This window comes from Caretta caretta, chromosome 20 (genome assembly GCF_965140235.1).
Source record: "Caretta caretta isolate rCarCar2 chromosome 20, rCarCar1.hap1, whole genome shotgun sequence".
Taxonomy (NCBI): Eukaryota; Metazoa; Chordata; order Testudines; family Cheloniidae; genus Caretta; species Caretta caretta.
The window spans coordinates 5414655-5432328 of NC_134225.1; the positions used below are offsets into that span (position 1 = coordinate 5414655).

General features: G+C 50.5%; 1 long non-coding RNA gene across 2 annotated transcripts; it reads right to left on the bottom strand.

The window, feature by feature from the left end:
• Positions 1 to 4542: 4542 nt before the first annotated feature.
• On the bottom strand, positions 4543 to 17177 carry LOC142069676 (uncharacterized). Of its 2 annotated transcripts, none has more exons than XR_012665620.1 (2): positions 15633 to 17177; positions 4543 to 7842 (listed from the first exon to the last, which is right to left on the bottom strand). It is a non-coding gene; the product is annotated as an uncharacterized LOC142069676 (long non-coding RNA). The 2 variants fall into 2 exon arrangements; XR_012665619.1 differs by lacking the exon at positions 15633 to 17177 and adding an exon at positions 7971 to 9141.
• Between the last annotated feature and the right edge of the window lie 497 nt (positions 17178 to 17674).

The window sequence follows — 17674 nt, forward strand, 5'->3', positions numbered from 1 at the left end:
GGGTATTCTTTGGTTTTCTTTACAAAAGGGTAGAAGCTGGTAAAATCATAATAGTGGATTTCTTCCCCGGAGTTAAGTTTGTAATATAGACAGATCGCGTTTGTCCTCCCCCCAAAAAGAGCATCCCTAGGCATGAGAGGCTAGGGCAACTGGGCTCATTTTAAATACCTGCAAGCTCCCTGTTTGTTTCTTTCATCACTTCCCACTCTTGCTCCCAAAGAGTCCTCACTACAAAACCAAGTTATTTCAGATAGTCGGTCTTGAGCTGCGTCTTGTAATAAGGAAATCCAAAAGTTGTCCCCATCATAGGGTTTTGTGCTTTTTCACAATGACAGGTAGCACAACTGTGGAAAAGAACACCCATTAAACTCTAAGGCTGTGTGTACCCTGTCAACACTGGCATAACCCTCTAAAGAGTAGGAGCCTACCTGTAGTTCCCCACCGTGTAAAGCATGCCCTATTTGTATAGTTTCTTGGTGAGAGGTATACAACAGCCACTGAATAGATGGGGTCGAATATCTTTTTCTGCCTGTGATCATTGTCTGGAGGGAGAAGAGCTACCGTGTTAGGCTCCAAAAACATAAACCTGTACATAGCCATGCAGGCAGATGCAGTGTTATGTACCAGAATGGATCTATACACAGTTTTATCTCAGTGAATTTACGAGGTTCTCTCTCTACTAGATCTCCCTTCTCCATCATTTTCATAATCTCTTTTCTGTATAGGATACAAAGCTGTCTCAAAATTTTGACATCCTGCTGACAGTAATACGCGAGCTCTTTCTGCAAGTCAAACGTCTCCTACCTGTGGGCCTGCTACCAGTCGAGAAACTCTGCTTTTTCCCTGGGCATCATGCTTTCTACACCATAGTGCTCCACACCGGGCATAGGCCCCACGTCATTTTGATTTTCTAAAGTGTTCAAAAAATGTGGAAAATACCCTTTGCACCCTTCAAACCCCATCACCTGCGGGAGCTAACCAAGCTTCATGGGCAAAAAGTTTAAAGAGTCTATAAAACAAATGCCCAGGGCCTTAACTTCCACACACATTAGTTTACTACCCTGAGTGATCAGTTCTAGGCACATCTTTTCCTTCAGTAACTGTCTAATGATGAAGTATGCATCGTAACCTTTGGAATTGTGCGCCTGGAACGTGTAGACCCGGAACTCTTTGCCAATAAAGGTCTGAACAAACATAGAAAGACACTCATCACCCTTAAATTCCCAGGACTTTTCCGGCTTGAGGGACATAGCAAAAATGTAATTGGGAGTGTGCAAGCCAGTCTCCTGTGTGTATTCGGAATCATAACAAATACACTTTTCTGAGGATTCGGGCTTTCTAAGGCTGTCCATAAAACCGAGGTGACCGTCTACATCACCAGCGATCAAACCCTGACCCTGCTTACAGCGCCTCCCTTTACGTCTGTGCCGCTTGTCCACGTAAGACTGACCCTTATCGCACAACGTTTTAGACAGGCATTCAGCTTGTTCTGTCGATGCCCAGTCGATGTGTCTGTCTAAACGCTCTCTGGACTGACAATACAGTCTACAGCGAGGACACCTCAGCTGCACGTCCACGCTGTCTGAGCAGGTTACGCTCAAGCAGAGGCAGCAGCTGTACCTGCGAGAGTGGCCGTGACTGTGCACCGTGGGGCAAAACTCACCATAATTTTTGCTCCGAACAACTTTTTCACAACCCCATAGTAATGCTCATCGTGCAACAGGATGAAATAAGTCTTGGGGTAAACTGCCCCCCCGCCTGTTTAAAAAAAGCCCCTTTCGCCGCATACAGCACCACCTGTGTGTTGACTCCTAAATGCTGTTCAGACATTGCTACGTCACTGAGCATAATCTTTTTTTCATCTGACCAGCCCAGTTTCTCATGCAACTTTCTCGCCCCCGCTAACGATTCCGTGTCCGTAGGTTTATGGTCGGACATGACGGCCAAGAGCCCACGCGCAAAACACAGATTGGTAGCCGTGTAAGTCAGGTCTACTAAACATTGTCTCTTTTTTATGGATGATTTGACTACTGAGGATAGAATTTAAAACTCTACGAGCGGCCCCCACCCCTGTTTTTTTAAAACTGTCCCAACGAGGTGCAATGTCCCATTGACATGCAACTCTATTGCTCTGTGGCAGCTTTGAGGTCTGATTGAAGAAATCCTCATCAGACAGCTCATCCCTAGTTCTTCAGACCGAAAACAACGGGTTAGTTCAATTAAGGCTCTCTAAATGTAACTGAACATAATCATCAGGGCCTACCCTACCATTAACGTCATCGAGAACTAACTGTATCCCCCTGTGTATGGCTTCAACAACCTGCTGAGCTGAATTTATTCGCTCAAGATTGACAAAATGAAATTCCTCACAATACACCAACCCCCCAAATCTAGGTAATTCACGTTGCCAACTTCTCACTCTCTCCATACACACCTCTGCATTTTCAGGGTTACTTGGGGATTCTTCTACGGGACCATCTACATCAGATGCTATTTGAGAGTCAGACTCTGAGGCGCCTCCGTGAGGGTCATCGGGAGGAAATGGGGACCCATCATTCTAGAGAGCCCTCTGGGGAATTTTCTAAACCAGACTCTGTGTGAGAGTCTGATTCCACCTCCCCATTTTCAGACATTCCAGTTTGAGAGCCTCCAGTCGAGGGCATCTCTTTTTGTCCCCCCTCCCCATTACCTCTTTAGCCCTTTTTAAAATTTTTACAGCGACCCTGGCCTGGAACTTTTTGGCAGCCATTTGTTTCTCCACCAAGCGCTGTCCCCCCTTTTGTTTACACCTGAGCTGATGTGTATCCTTGAGGGTGCCCCTTTTACCCAGGCCCCTTTCCACAACTAGTCACGCCTGCGCAGAGCCAAAAATTGAAGTATTTTTCAAAAAGTCACCCACCAAAGCTTTTGCTTTCTTGATGTGCTTTCCAGCCCTCCTTTCTTTTAGACCCCCTGAAGATACACCGTTCACCGGTATTCTGAACGAAGCATCATATTTTCCCCAAACCTTTTTAGAATGCCGTTCTTTTAGAACCCCCAAGGATACAGCCTCCCTCAGTCTTCTGAACGAAGCATCGTAGGTGGGCGTTTTCACTCACGGTTTTCTCAGGCCTTGGTGTGGAGGTGGCCGCTGAGGAACTGGAGTTGTGTCTGCGTGGTTGGTTTTTACCAGAGTCTTTTGTTTTGTCCTTGGCTTTGACGTATTTGAGGTTTGGACTGCCCTGATGCTTCATCTGCACTCTTGTGCTGTTTTGAGTTGTTAAAGGTCTCAAAGCAGATTTCTGGTTCTTTGGCTGGTCTGGTGGAGGTGTCCCTGTAGCTCTGACTACAGCATTGTCAGGAGAACTGCACATTCCCGATTAGGGGGGAAGGAACATATTACAAAACTTAACTTTACCATCTTTCTCACCCACACCGATGTATTTACTTAAAATACAAAACCTCATAACCTCCCAAACACAGTATATTTACTGGGCTTCATCCATCCATCTGGTGAATTTTTCTTTTCAGCTGTCTTTCACCATTATTATAAATCACATGAAACTGTCTTGTAAACTTAAAAATAAAATATTCATTAGGGTGTTTTTCTATTTAAAAAGTCAGAGCTTTAAAATAAAATAATCCATTTCAGGCTGTACAACAAACAGGAGTGTTGAGTTTATTTCTACCACTTTAAAACAAAAAACAACAAACCCGCAAACATTTTTTTAAATGCACCTCAGTTTGCAAAATAAAAACCAAACTGCTTTTAAAATCAACTTTTAAAATCCAGTTTAAAACACATTTTGCACATTAAAAAAGCACCCTGTTAATTTGAAACACACCATTACCATCAGTTTGCAGCCATATACTTAAAAAAAAAACCACCTATGTTTTTTTACACAGAGAGAGAGAGAGAGAGAGTGAGAATTTAAAACACAGTTTGCAACAAAATACTTTTCAATAAACCCACATGCATTTAAAAGCCAATTGCAGAAAGTTACGCCCCCCACCCCCACCCCACCCCCATATGTGTTTGGGCCTTTGGATTAAAGAACAAGCAAAAATGTTAGTTAGTATTACCCCCAAATCCCTATCCAACCTGTGTAATACCTGAAGTTATTAAGCAAAACTACAGTTAAACTGGTTTTTACCTTGGCCCGGTGATGAAATGCAGTTTAAAGTGACTGGTTCCATGCTAAACAGATCACACTGCAAGAAACATAGGCACCATTATTTACTAAGACAGCATGGCCAACGAGTGATATAATAGAATATATATTTTCAGAGTTAAAAACAGGGAGCATGGCTCCTTTTGCAGTCCAGCAGCCATTCAAGAGAGTTTCTGTTGAAAGAGTCTCCAAAATACATGAGGTTTTTACACCATCCTAAGCCTTTGTTTCAAACAGACTTCAAAATAGGAGCTAGCAGGTTGATTTGATCGCTACAACTCTCAAATAATAGCTACTTAAGGACGTTAGGCACCCCTCCCTAACATTCCCTTTTGTGATCTGGGGTGGGGGAATTTGTTATACCAATAAAATAAAAACCAGCAGGATCTTATTAAAAGGGAAAAGGCAAAATGCCACATTTATTGTGCATACAGAAAGAATCATAGTAAGCAGTTAGTTATAGCTATAACATTCCATTCAATTTCATATTTATTCACACATTCATTCATACACACACACACACACACACACACAGAGGTTCTGCAAGGTTGTTATCATAGTTACCAGCCTTAGAGTTGCTCATGCCAAGCCCCTGGCCAGGTGGCCTGGACACGGGGAGGGAGCAGGGCCTTGTCAGATGCACATCTGATGAGCCTGGAAGTTGGTTTGCAGAATCAGACCCCAAAGTTTTCCATTTCTAGAGTCCATTTTTATAGGAATTTATTCCTATGCCAGCCTATGGGAATTGCTTCATCATGCTGTTGCTGAATCAATCAGCAGATGACACATTCCTGACGGCTCCGTCTTGTTCTTCGGTTCTCCCATCCTTGAGGCTGTTGGGTGGATTCCAGTCTGCCCTCCGGGGGTCCTCTGGTTGACGCCTTCTTTGGCCGACGGACACTGGATTCTTAGGCTGCACCTCCCTGATCATTCAGTTATTATCCACACCAAGCATCCATCCACATACATCCTCTATTTCTATTTTAAAGCACAATTGTTAACAAAGCCAGATAAATACAACAAAAGGGCGGGGAGTCTCTGTGTGCTGTTTCTGTTGTTACAAAGTGTTGCTTTGAGAACAGACTCCGTCTAGGACGTACTAACACAATTAGCAGCTTGCAACTTTCACACGGAGAGGGAGAGAAACAGTACCAAAACCCAAGAGACCTCTTAATTAGTAATACCCTGGAATTTAAACTATGGGGAATCAAACTCATTTGTGATTTTAATACAGACCTTCTTTAGTATGATCCAACAAATTAAGCTGTCTGCACAACCGAGCTGCTTTTGGCCACATTTTTTTCCTTTTAGTTAAAATACATTTTTCTGTAGGGCCTTCTTAAAGTATTAAACAGTAAATCACCAATCCGTAATGTAACTGTACCCATTTCCAAGTGGGGACCCTTTGCAGATCTCAGTAAATGTCTTTGGGGCTTGTTTTTTAAACATGTTTCTTTCATGCTTAAAGTTTGGGGTGGGGGGTTGAAATAAAATGGTTGTATCACAACCATAATAAGCACCCACAGCTTTTAAAAATTTGTCTTTTGAGCAAATGATTGTTCTAAAGCATGGTGAAGATTTGTGAACCCTTCAAACATTTCAGTTTTGGGTTAGACCCGTGTGTGTGTGTGTGTGTGTGTGGTGGGATTTTTTGGTTGGTTGTTTTGGTTTTTTTGGGTAAATATAGTATTTTAAACTTTTAATGGCTTTGAATTGCTAGAAAGAGTGACCCATAGCATTCAAACAACTCCTGGGTCATATTTAAACTGTCCAGTAGAGTTCTGCCAGTTCCTGGGTCATTTTCACTGTCCAATAGTGCTCTACCAACTCCAGGGATTATATTTAAACTGCCCAATCGCATCTGCGAATTCCTGAGGTTTTATTTCATTTCATATTAATCCGAACTCACCCACCCACCTCCCTTACTATGGGTGCACACCCATCAAATTTATCCCTCTAGCAACAAGGGTAAGTAATCACAGTTACCTTCGCTAGTCAGTGGGGGTGTGGTTAAAACCATTCAGTTCAACAGGATGAGTCAACTCTATTGTACTCAAACACATGTCTGAACCATCCCTGTTTTGTTTTCGTGTTGTAAGCAGAGGCAGGATGAGCTCTACCCTGACATCTGGTGGTGAGTTGTGGAAAAGGACTTCAGGAGCTGATCTCGTTTGCACAGGACACTCACCCCACCTAGCCTGAGCCCACAGGAGCCCAAATGGTCACTTTGGAGGCTGTGGGATCCCCAGTTTCTCTGTTATTGGGGCAGGAAGAATAAAGTGCTGTTATCCTGATTATGTGAATCAAGGACAGTGGAACTGTCCTTGGCCTTTTATGACGGAGGGACTCGCCATCAACTAAGTAGCACTCGCTAGGCAAGGGACAAGGATTCCAAAACCCAGTGAATTGAGAGAGTTTGGAGGTTTGTGCCTAGTGGTGTGAGCTCCCTTCTGAGGGCCCCAAACACCAATTGCACTTTCTCTCCATGGTGTAATGTCAGAGGTAATTTTGATTCTATTAGGAGTTTGGTTACAGACTGCAGAGCTGACGTCACTTTGGGTTCATGGTGTCCCAGCTCTGAGGCCCCACTACTACTTAACACAGTATTCAGTGATTTCAACTTGTCATAGGGGAGCTTCAGTGCCCTGCTGGTGGGGGCTTGACCTGGTTTTGCATTGTGTTACTGGGAGGGAACTCCTAGATACTGAATCCAGCCCCTGTTGTGGCCAACTCTGATGGGCAGAAGGGTTACACTGTAAACACATTTTTAGGATTTGTTCCCCTCCCACTTCACAGCTTTTTGCTGTAAATGGGTCTCTTTTACACAAAGACACAAGACCTAGGTTCTCACAAACCATTTTTTTTCATTTCAAGTCATACAGCTTCTTGAAAACAAACCCAGATGCTCCATTCAAACTTTTAGCTCACTTAAGGGCCAGAGACCTTCTAACAGAAACACAGATAATCACAAAGCCCTTTTCATTCGATTTTTTTAAATGTACAGCGACCAAGTTTTATATTGCATGTTTGTCCCTTCATCATTCTCTCAATTAATCCTTTTAGATTTCTTACAAATAGACTTTTTCTTAAGCAGGGTTCTGTCACTTTTTGTGTGGACCAGACGGTCAATGTAACGCTGTAAGCAGGCATCTTCCAGTTTGGACATTTTCTTTAAAACATGGTCAGGGTCTCCACTGAATTGCACAGCATTTCTCAAGGTCACCCCTTGCGCTAAATGTTCTTGGGTTAGGCACAGACGTTGCATAACATAACCTATGGCAATAATAGTGTTCAATAAGCTTTCCAAACATAGCTCAGCACACAGGTCCCAGAGCTTGCAGTTTCTATCCATTGAAGTCCAATTCACACAGTCATGGTGCCATTGGGCTGGGGCATCTATCACACAGCCCTCACCATTTTCAAAAAGCTTTTCCCTAAGACAGTGATGAAGAACAGCATAAACAGCAACGTGTACAATAGTCCGCATAACATTTTTACGCTCGTGATGTGGCACTGGCTCAGCGAGTTCCATGCCAAGCCTCCTCCTAAACTCCTTGTAGCCGTCCTCCTCGGAGTCATCTTCAACAATTTCTAGCGGCGTTGAGCAAAAACAAGGCCGGCCTGGTTCACCTTCGCTGCTTGATGCAACGCCGTCCAGGGCCTCCGGGTCCTCTGGAAAGGCATCGTCAAGCTGTCGAGAGATTTTCAGACAAGAATCCAGCGTAAGTTCCCACTCCTTGTTTTTAGATTTACACAACCCCTGGTTCCTAACCTCATTACACCCAATCATCGACCGTCGCTTCTTAATCATTCATGTACCTGAGCTATGTCTTTTCCATTCACCTTGTCTGCCAGTGCCTCCCCCAAGCCATGATCGCCTTCCTCCTCCAGGGTGGCGGATGACGAGAGGCCACCATGCTCATCGGGGTGTCTCATGAGCTGTTGGGCTTCAGGTTCGGATACTGGCATATCCATCAATGGCTGGGCCAAAGGAATCCCCTTGGCTTCTCTCTCATCCTCTTCAGAACTGTCGCTGCTGTAGCGCTTTCTCCACACAACTCCAAAGGTCCTCGGGGCTAAAACAAAGTCTGAAGTTCTCACAGGGGTGGTAAAGGAGTCCACGTTTCCTCTCAGCCTTTCCACAATTTCTAAAACACGTCTTCTTGGTAAGAGATGGCCTCCTCTTCCCAGCGCTGGGACTTATGAGGTGATGGTTCTGCACTCTGATTGGCAGAGGACATTGGAAGGAGTCCTTAGAGGGGTCACATGACCCTCTTCTGGGTGGTTGAGCCCATCCCAGAACCCACCCTATTTTGGTCGAATCTCCTTTTGGGGCTGTCCTCTGTGGCCAAAACCCATCGCGATTGGTAGAGGGTGGTGGGAGGAGTTCTTAGAGGGGTCACACGAGCCACTTCCTGACGGGTCACCCTGCCCCAGAATTCCCCCCAATTGGGCAAATCTCCTCTCGGGGTGGTCCCCAGCGGCTGAAACCCCTGCTGATTGGTAGAGGGCAGTGGGATGAGTTCTTAGAGGGGTCACACAAACCCCGGAACTCCCCCTGATTGGTCAAATCTTCTCTCGAAGCGTTCCTGTGGGGGCAGAATCCATCCTGATCAGCAGAGGACAGTGGGAGGAGTTCTTACAGGGGTCACATGACACACCTTGCTTCCGGACATGTGTCCACCTTGACCCTGGAAGTAATACTCCCAAGAGGTGGGACTTCCAGTGACCTGTGTGCAGGGCTTACGGGATCAAGGGATGGGGTTAACGTTTGATTGATGGTAGGGCCCTTATACTACTCGCTCCCGCTACCCAAAATTGGAACAAAAGAGACGATAATACTGGAGAGACAGAAAGGAATGTTTGAAATGTTTTAAATTCTTGTATTGTGCTGTAAATTCTTTTCCCCAAATTAATTCAAAACATTAATTTGTATTTTTGATTTTTCTATGTTTTGTTCTTGTTTTATAACACAATACAGCAACTATAAAACTGGCCAGTATTATGCTTTTATAAATAGAATACAACAGCCATAACAGTGGCCCGTATGAGCCATTCTCCTACTGCTCAGATGCTGTAAGGGAGAGAAGGCTCAGGCCCTGTAAAGTAGGCTGGGTTGATTTTTTATGACTCCAAGTGTTTTTATTACACATCAGGACATCTAGTCATTCTGATGGACGTGCAGCCTCTGGACAAGCTCAGTGATAAGCATGTACATTACACTGCTTGCTCAGGGGTCATTACTATAGAAACAGCCAAGTACTGGCCCAGATCCTCAAATACACCTGAGCTTTAGACTCTGGGTTGTTCTAACTTATGCTGTCTTGTAACAGCCATTGCTGTACGGGAGATTGCTGTAGCACCGGGGTCGGCAACGTTTGGCATGCAGCCCCCCAGGGTAAGCCCCCTGGCGGGCCAGGCCAGTTTGTTTACCTGTCGCGTCCACAGCTTTGGCCGATCGCGGATCCCACTGGCCGCAGTTCCCCACTGCAGGCCAACGGGGGCTGCAGGAAGCCGTGGCCAGCACATCCCTCACCCCGCGCTGCTTCCCGCAGTAAAACAGAAGGTTTATTAGACGACAGGAACATGGTCTAATACAGAGCTTGTAGGTGTCGAGAACCGGACCCTTCAGCTGGGTCCATTTTGGGGGGCAGTGAGCCAGACAACCACGTCTACCCTTCACTCCATGTCCCAGCCAGCCCCAAACTGAAACTCCCTCCAGCCCCTCCTCCTCTGGGCTTTGTCCCTTTCCCCGGCCAGGAGGGCACCTGATTTCTTTGTTCTCCAACCCTTAGGTCTCACCTTGCAGGGGGGAAGGGCCCAGGCCACCAGTTGCCAGGAAACAGGGTGTCGGCCATTCTCTGTGTCCAGACCCCTGCACACACCTGCCCTCTAGGGATCTGCAACGATCATACATCCTTACCCCACCACCTAGATACTTAAGAACTGCCTAGGGGAAACCGAGGCACCCCCACACTATTCAGAGGAAACATTAAGAACAGTCCCACTTCGTCACACTGGGTATGAGATTTTGCTGTTTGTGCAGGGAGCTGGGAGCCCCAGGGCGCCCTGTTTAACCCTGGGACTTGGTGCCTCACCAAGAGGCCCTGCAATGAGTGTTGGGCTGAAACCCAGCCAGCTTGGTTTACATCCGGCCCACAACAGCGTCGGATGGAGCGAATAGGCCAAAGTGAAAGCAGAGCCTCTCCCCAAGCCTCTGGGAAAGACTGACCTGCCTTGCGGGGCGGGTGCGCAATTCCTAGCTTCTCCCTCCCTCCCGCCTGCTGTTAACGGAGGCAAACAGAGACGGCAATAAACCCCTCTGGTAGGAACGAGCCTGTGCCGCTGGGGAACGGAGCCACCTGGAGCGGATTAAAAGACCTAGTCCCAGAGCCAGGGCAAGCGCTCTCCTCTGGACAGCGGTTGGGGACGTCATACAGGGCGGCTTTAGGGCCCAGGGTTCTCATCCTGGCGCTTCAGCTGCTCGTTACCTGGGGCCTCCTGTTCTGCAGCACTGAGTCTCACAGCTGCACTGAAGTCACTGGGGCAGATCCACTGCTCGTGTCAGTGACCACGGCTCCAGGAACGGGGCTGGAGAATGTGCTGTGCCCCTGGACAGGGCTGGGACAAACTACCCCAGCTGAGGTCTGCCCCGATGGGAGCTATGGGGAGCCCAGCGTACTGGAAGCTGCTGCCGTCCCTGGGTTTGTGATGGAGAATGTGGGGTGATGGGGGGGGCAATTCAGCACAAACAGCTCCTTTCGATTTCCTCCCAGCCACCCCAGCATGCCTGGGGACTCCCCTCCCCAATCAATCAAAGCCCAAGACGGGGATCTGAAGCTCAATATGAAGTTAATCCTCCGCCAGCTGATGTAACCCACGCACCTTCTGGGTGTGGTGCTGTGTCCCATCGAGTGGCACCAGGACCATTCGAGAGAGAGAGATAAGATGAGTCTGCTCTGCAGCCGTCGCTAACAGCCAGGGGGCTTTTAGCTCATGCAATAGAGGCTCACTAAGCTCCAGAGGCCCCAGGTTTGATCTCCACCCGCCGACGACCAGGGTCTGTGGGAGTGACGCTGGCGTGGCTGGCAAGGGGCAGCAGGAAGGGTTTCCACTGAGCGTTAAGGGAAAGGAACTTGCTGGCTGTGGCACGGTGCAGCCGGCTGGTTGGCACACCGGGAAAGGAACAGGGAGAAGAGCTCCGGCCCTGGCTGGTTCCCAGCTCTTGTCTTGGCCTTGTAAAAGGCTGACAGACGTAGTGCGAGCTTTGAAAGCGAACACACCGTGTTCTGGGCCTGGAGCAGCGGCTGGGAAGCGTTCCCAATCAACAACCGCGCCGGGATCCCTGTAATCCGCACCAGAGTGCAGGGGGAGGGGAGGGAGCTGGAGGGCCTTTGAAAACACAGACAGCTTGATGCCAGCCTTCCCTGGCTGCATGAAGCTATCCTCCAGAACCATGCCACCAAGGACCCAGTCCTGCAGCAGGACAGCCGGAGGGTTGGTGTCGCTATCCTCCTGTTCTACAGAGGGGGAAACTGAGGCACAGAGCTGGGCCACGTCAGGGCGCGGCTGGGGATGGAGCCCGTCAGATCCTCACGAGCTGCTGTGCGGCACTAGCCCTTGTGTCTGCGCCAGGTATGAACCCAGGCCCCTTGTGCAGGCCCAGCTGTCCGTCCCCTGGCGGGCAGCAGGGCCCATGCGGGAGCCCCCACGCAGTCCCCCACCGCCCTCGGCTGCAAAGCAGCCCCAGCCCCACGGCAGGGTTACGTTCTCCTCCCCTGCCCTGTGTTCTGGCTCCTCCAGGACCCTTCACGAGGCTGGCAGGGGAGAGCTGAGCTTGCAGCCTGGCCAGGCTGGAGCTGGCCCAAAGGAAACACCTCCACGGTCTTTCCAGGTGCCACCCAGTCCCCCGGCGCCTGCAGGAAGGTTTGGGGTAATCACACACACCCTGGGTCTCCCAGCCACCAACGCTTTGCCCGGAGCCTGGCTCGGAGGGAAGCGCAGACGCAGTCCAGCCAGCCTTGACGTCCCTCTCCGCGGAGCTGGGAACGCGCCTGGAGCTGCCAGCCCAGTCCTGTCTACTCAGCGAACGGCTTGCTGCTGCTCTTTCCCGGGTCTCCTCCTCCCTCCCCAGCCCTGGAGCCAGACGAACACCCACACACAGGCCTACTGTGCCCATGGCTGTACAGCGGCTGCAGGGCTGCAGCCATTGCGTCCTGGACATATTCAAGGGGAGCCCGATGGGATTGGCCAGGCAAGGAGGGCATGAGCCCTGCCCAGCTAGGATGGGGCACCATCCCCACGCTGCTGCATCAAAGCCAGCCCTGGCTCGGAGCGATTCTGCAACCATCCGCCCGCTGGAGAAAGACATCAAGGTGAACTTGTCCCAGCTTGGAACTCCCTGAAGCCAATGGGATACATTTGGGTTAGGAAAAAGAAAAGGAGGACTTGTGGCACCTTAGAGACTAACCAATTTAGTTGAGCATAAGCTAAAGCTCACTTCATCGGATGCTTATGCTCAAATAAATTGGTTAGTTTCTAAGGTGCCACAAGTACGCTTTTTCTTTTTGCGAATACAGACTAACACGGCTGCTCCTCTGAAACCTGTCATGATTTGGGTTAGGGTGAATATATGTCAAGAAGACAAAACCACTCCTTGAGAGGGGCATGGCAGTGAGCTAGGCCCAGCCTGAGGGCCTCAGAGACCCCCTTGTCCCACCCTCTCTGCCTAGCTTCGGAACAGTCTAGGGGGTTCTCTGTGTGTGAAATTCCTCTCACTCTGCCTTCAGTACCGGGGCTGGAGGGGGGCTGGACTATTTAGCTGCATGCAGCACATTGGCTTCTTGGGGTGAAGTCCCATCACAGAGAGGTGCACACAGGGCTAGGGAATGGGCAGCTCCCTCAGACAGTCACAGTAGTCTACAAAACACGCCTAATACAAATCCGGGGAAGCGTGCTTTATGGGTCAGGTCCCAGGCAGGAGAGGGGAGAGCCGCACTGAGAAGGCCAGAGGTTGCCGTTCTCTGCAGCAGAATCACAGGGCACAGCAGGGGCTTAGCGCTCTCCTCGGCCTACAGGACTCAGACCGGGGGTCATGCTGGCGTGTCTGAGAGCTGACGATGATCAGGAGCCACATGGCTCAGAGAAGCACAGCGATCTCATGGACCAGTTTCCAACTGGCCAGGCTGCGCCTTCACTCTCAGAGCCATGAGCCAGGCCCACTGTGTCACTAAGGCAGGGTGGGCAAACTTTTTGGCCCGAGGGCCACATGGGGTTGTAAAACGGTATGGAGGGCCGGGTAGGGAAGACTGGGCCTCCCCAAATAGCATGGCTCCCACCCCATCCACCCCCTCCCACTTCCCGCCCCCCAACTGCCCCCCTCAGAATCCCCGACCCATCCAACCCCCTGCTCCCTGTCCCCTGACCGCCCCCTCCGGAGACCTCCGCACCCTAACTGCCCCCAGGACCCCAACCCCCCCCCCACTCCCTGTCCCGTATCCACACCCCGGGGGAGGGGAGGCAGCGGGGGAGGGGCTGGGGATTGGACAGGACGGTCCTGCGGGCCAGATGTCGTTTGCCCACGTCCTGTCCGGCCGCCTGAGCTCCCGGCCGGGGAGCGAACCCCGGTCCCTCCCCCGCAGCCGCTCGCCCTCTGCCCGCTGCTCCTGCCATGGAGCGTTGCAGCGGCGGGACCGGCTCCGGCGAGCGGGGGGCAGGATTGGATGAGGGGCAGGGGTTTGCGGAGAGAGTCAGGGAGCCAGGGGCGTTGGATGGGGCGGAGACGGGGGAGAGGGCGGTCGGGGGAGGGGCCGGGGCTCGCCTCCTTGGCCGGGAGATCAGGCGGGCCGGACAGGCCGGTCCCGCGGGCCCTAGTTTGCGCGTGTTGGTCGCAGGCCGGGACTCAGAAGTGAGGGTTCTGGGTGCAGGGGGAATGGGACTGTGCAGGGGGTCCAGATGAAGGTGGTTGGAGGTCAGCAGGGGAGGCTGGGTGCTGAGGACTCAGCATGGGGGTCCAGGTGCTGGGGGGTTCAGTGGGATGGGGGGCTCATTTGGGATAGTCCAGGTGCAGGGGGCTAGTCAGGGCACGGGTCTGGATGCAGGGAGGAGGAGCTCAGCACAGATCCAGACGCAGGGGGGGCTCTGTGGGGGTAGGTCTGGATGCAGGGGGTCTCCATCCCTGCTGAAGGCAGCACAGAAGTGAGGGTGTCAATCCTGCAATGCCCCTAGAGCAGCCTTGGAACACTCCCCCATCCCCTTTTGGGTTGGGGCCCCCACTATTACAACAGCCTGAAATTTCAGGGGTAAACTTCCGAAAATGTGAAATTGTCTTATTTTCAAATCCTAGGGCTGTGAAATTGACCAGAATGAACTGTGAATTTGGTAGGGCCCTAGTAATAACAGAAAGTTTATCACTGCTGTACTCAGTCTCATAGCGTGCTCCATCGCAAACGTGACAAAACCCAATACAAGAATACACCACCAATTATGGGTTTTGCTCACAAGAGTGAAACAAGCCTAATCGAGGAAAGCATACACTCATGCCCACACAGCAGTCTCAAATAGATAGATTACTCTGCGCTTCATCCCACATGTAGGGAAGGTTGACGGACATGTTCCATCCAAGGGCTGGCTGCAATTCAGCAAAGGATAAAATAATACCATGTGTAAAGCACTGAAATCCGTCTGGATAAAAGGCACCAGAGGATCATAAAGTGTTATCAATAGTCACAACCACACATCTAATAACCAGAGGACTAAACCTACTAACCAGAGTTTGCTTCAAATAATTCCTTTCCTACTCAGTGGAGTCCAAGGGCTGTGTTATGGTGGGAACGCCAAATCCCACCCCCTTTACTTCACTACTGATGGAGGAGAAGGGCTTCCTGCTCAGGAATTGTCCCTGAATGTTATTTGAGACTCATGCATTTTTCTGTTAGACTTGGCTACAAAGTGCCTCTTTAATTTGATGGTTTCCCAGTCTGCTGAGAAGAATGGAAACCGTCTTCTCTCCAAGACACAAACCCATCCCTGCTGTCTAGTTAGAGGGAACCAATACCATTCTCTCCATCCGTCCATCCCCATTCTCTCCCATCCCTGTCAGCTGCTTCTTCCCTTCTCTCTGAGTTTTCTTTTTCAGGCTATAGATACATTACAGCTTAGTGCAGATGGGCAGAGTCCCTGCGTGTTTCTGGAGAGGCTCAGCCCTGGCACTGTGTCAGGGTCGGGTGCAGCCTCACCTCTGAGTCCATGTCTCAGGGGAGGCGGGGGGCTTCAGGGTGATCTCCCACCTCCATACAGCCAGTGCGCGACTCTTGGCCCTGTTGCTGCACCCGCACTGCAAAAATGTGGGAATGACACAAGCAGCTGTGGGGAAGCCGTGGGAGCCTTGGCCAGGACTGCCATTTAGGGAGGGTGGAGGGGCACCCCCATCTCGAGTTCCATACCAGAGGTCTGTTCGTGGCACATAGTCAGAGCTCTTACCTGCTGCGCCATGCAGGTGCCCTCCTCCAGCTCCTGCGGTCTATTTCCTCCACTGCACTAGGGTGTCTGGGGGTGGGCAGGCAAGGAAGAGGTCAGATGCTGAAGGAGTGGGGATCAGTGAGTTTGATACAATTGTTGTTATTGGGTCTCTGCATGAGAATAAAATATATGCATAGACTGTAACCCAGTTCTTCCTCTCCTTGAACTTGAGCCTGCTATGGTGTCATTATCCTGCGTTTGTGGCATCACACTATGGTCATGGAAAAGCAAATGGAGTAAATTCAGCATTATTGTGTAATGGCAGCTTCTAGCAGGACTCCTGAGAGTTTTCTCAGTATTAAGTGACTTGCCTGAAATGTGTCAGGCTGTGTGTGCCCGCCTTTTCCCCCACGAGTACGACGGGATGACTTGTCTCACACCGGTGCTCTTGGGAATGCTTCTAAAGCACTCTGGAGACTGAAGCAGCTGTACTAGTGTTCCTAAAAAGGGTAAAGGAAATGGGATTTAATTCTAATCCTGCTGAGATCACTTTCCAGTGCACAAAGGGGGCCTTGTCAGAGAGCCGCTTTTCAATGAGACCTTTTCTGCGGTCGGGTAGTGGTAGAGGTACCGTGAACAGAGCTTAGCTGAATATTGGGGATAGAAGGCCTGTTTCTTGGTTGAGAAACTGTACCCTCTGCTATACGACAGACTACCCCTTGACTTCACCACACCTTTGTCGGGATCTCCTCTCAGACGAATTCTCCCAGGGCCTGTATTTCAGGCTTTGCTGAAGTTTCAAGGGAAGGCTGATAAGAACCAGTCTTCAGCAATTTTTGCTGGCAGAGTGGTGATTTGAAGAGAGCACTTTCCTTCTTTACAGGCAGAGGCGTAGCTAGGGCAGGGAAACTGGGCAGGCAATGATGGGGCGGTTGGGGATAGGGAGACCTGCCTCCCCCGCCATCTCTAGCCGTCCTTCACTGCTCAGCAGGCACCTGACCATGAGGCTCCCTGGGGGAGGGCGGGGGTGTACCTTGCAGGGGCAGGGCTGGAGACCAGGGCAGCAGCATGTGGCGCTGGCAGGAGCGGGACAGGGATGGACACCGACCCAGTGTTGGGAGTCCCAGCCTGTGGATTCGGGGGGCTCCAGCCCCGATCTGGGTGGGCCTGGATGCTAAGTGGGTGGGCCACAGCCCACTCAGGCCCACCCATGGCTACAGCCCTGTCAGGTGCTTGCTGACTCCTAATCTAACGCACAGATTAATGGTAAAGCTGCCCTGCATTAGGGTTTCATTGTGGGGGAATCTGCCAAGTTCTTCGAGTGCTTGCTCATGTCGATTCCAAGTAGGTGTGCGTATGCCGCGTGCACAGTCGTCGGAAGGTTTTTCCCCAAGCAGTACCCGTCGGGTCAGCTGTGGAGCCCCCGGAGCTGCGCCTTCATGGAGGTGTATATAGGTCCCTGCCGACCCGCCACCTCTTCAATTCGTTCTTACTGCCTCTGACGGTCGTTGGAGCTGTGTGTCTCTCTTGCCTCCGCAAGCAGTTTCCCCAGTGATTGGACTTTCTGTTAACCTGTAAATAGTTAATTAGTTAGGGTTAGTTTTCAGTAATTAGTTTGATAGAAGTGGGGGGTTCCCCCAAGCCCAGTTCCCTCCCCTCTTGGGGTTCGGCACATGCCTCCATCCCAAGAGTTTAAGCCGTGCGGGACCTGCTACAAGCTCATGTCAATGGGCGACCCCCATGACTCCTGCCTAAAGTGTCTGGGGGAGGCACATCAAACAGCTCGCTTCAAGATCTGCAAAGTTCTCCGCCCGAGAACAAAGAAAGAAAGGGACTTCAGGCTCAAAGAACTCCTTATGGAGGCAGCCCTCCGTCCCCTGCCGGCTCTGGCCTCTGTTAGAGAAACTACGGCTCGCACTCATCAATGCCACCTAAGCAGCACAAGAAGACGAATAGAGGGCGCTCACCCATGTTCAGAGCACTGAGTCTGACAGCATAAGCGGTCTGCGTCCTGCGCAGGGATCAGCACTGTCGACTTTGGGCCTGCAGAGGGATCCGTCAAG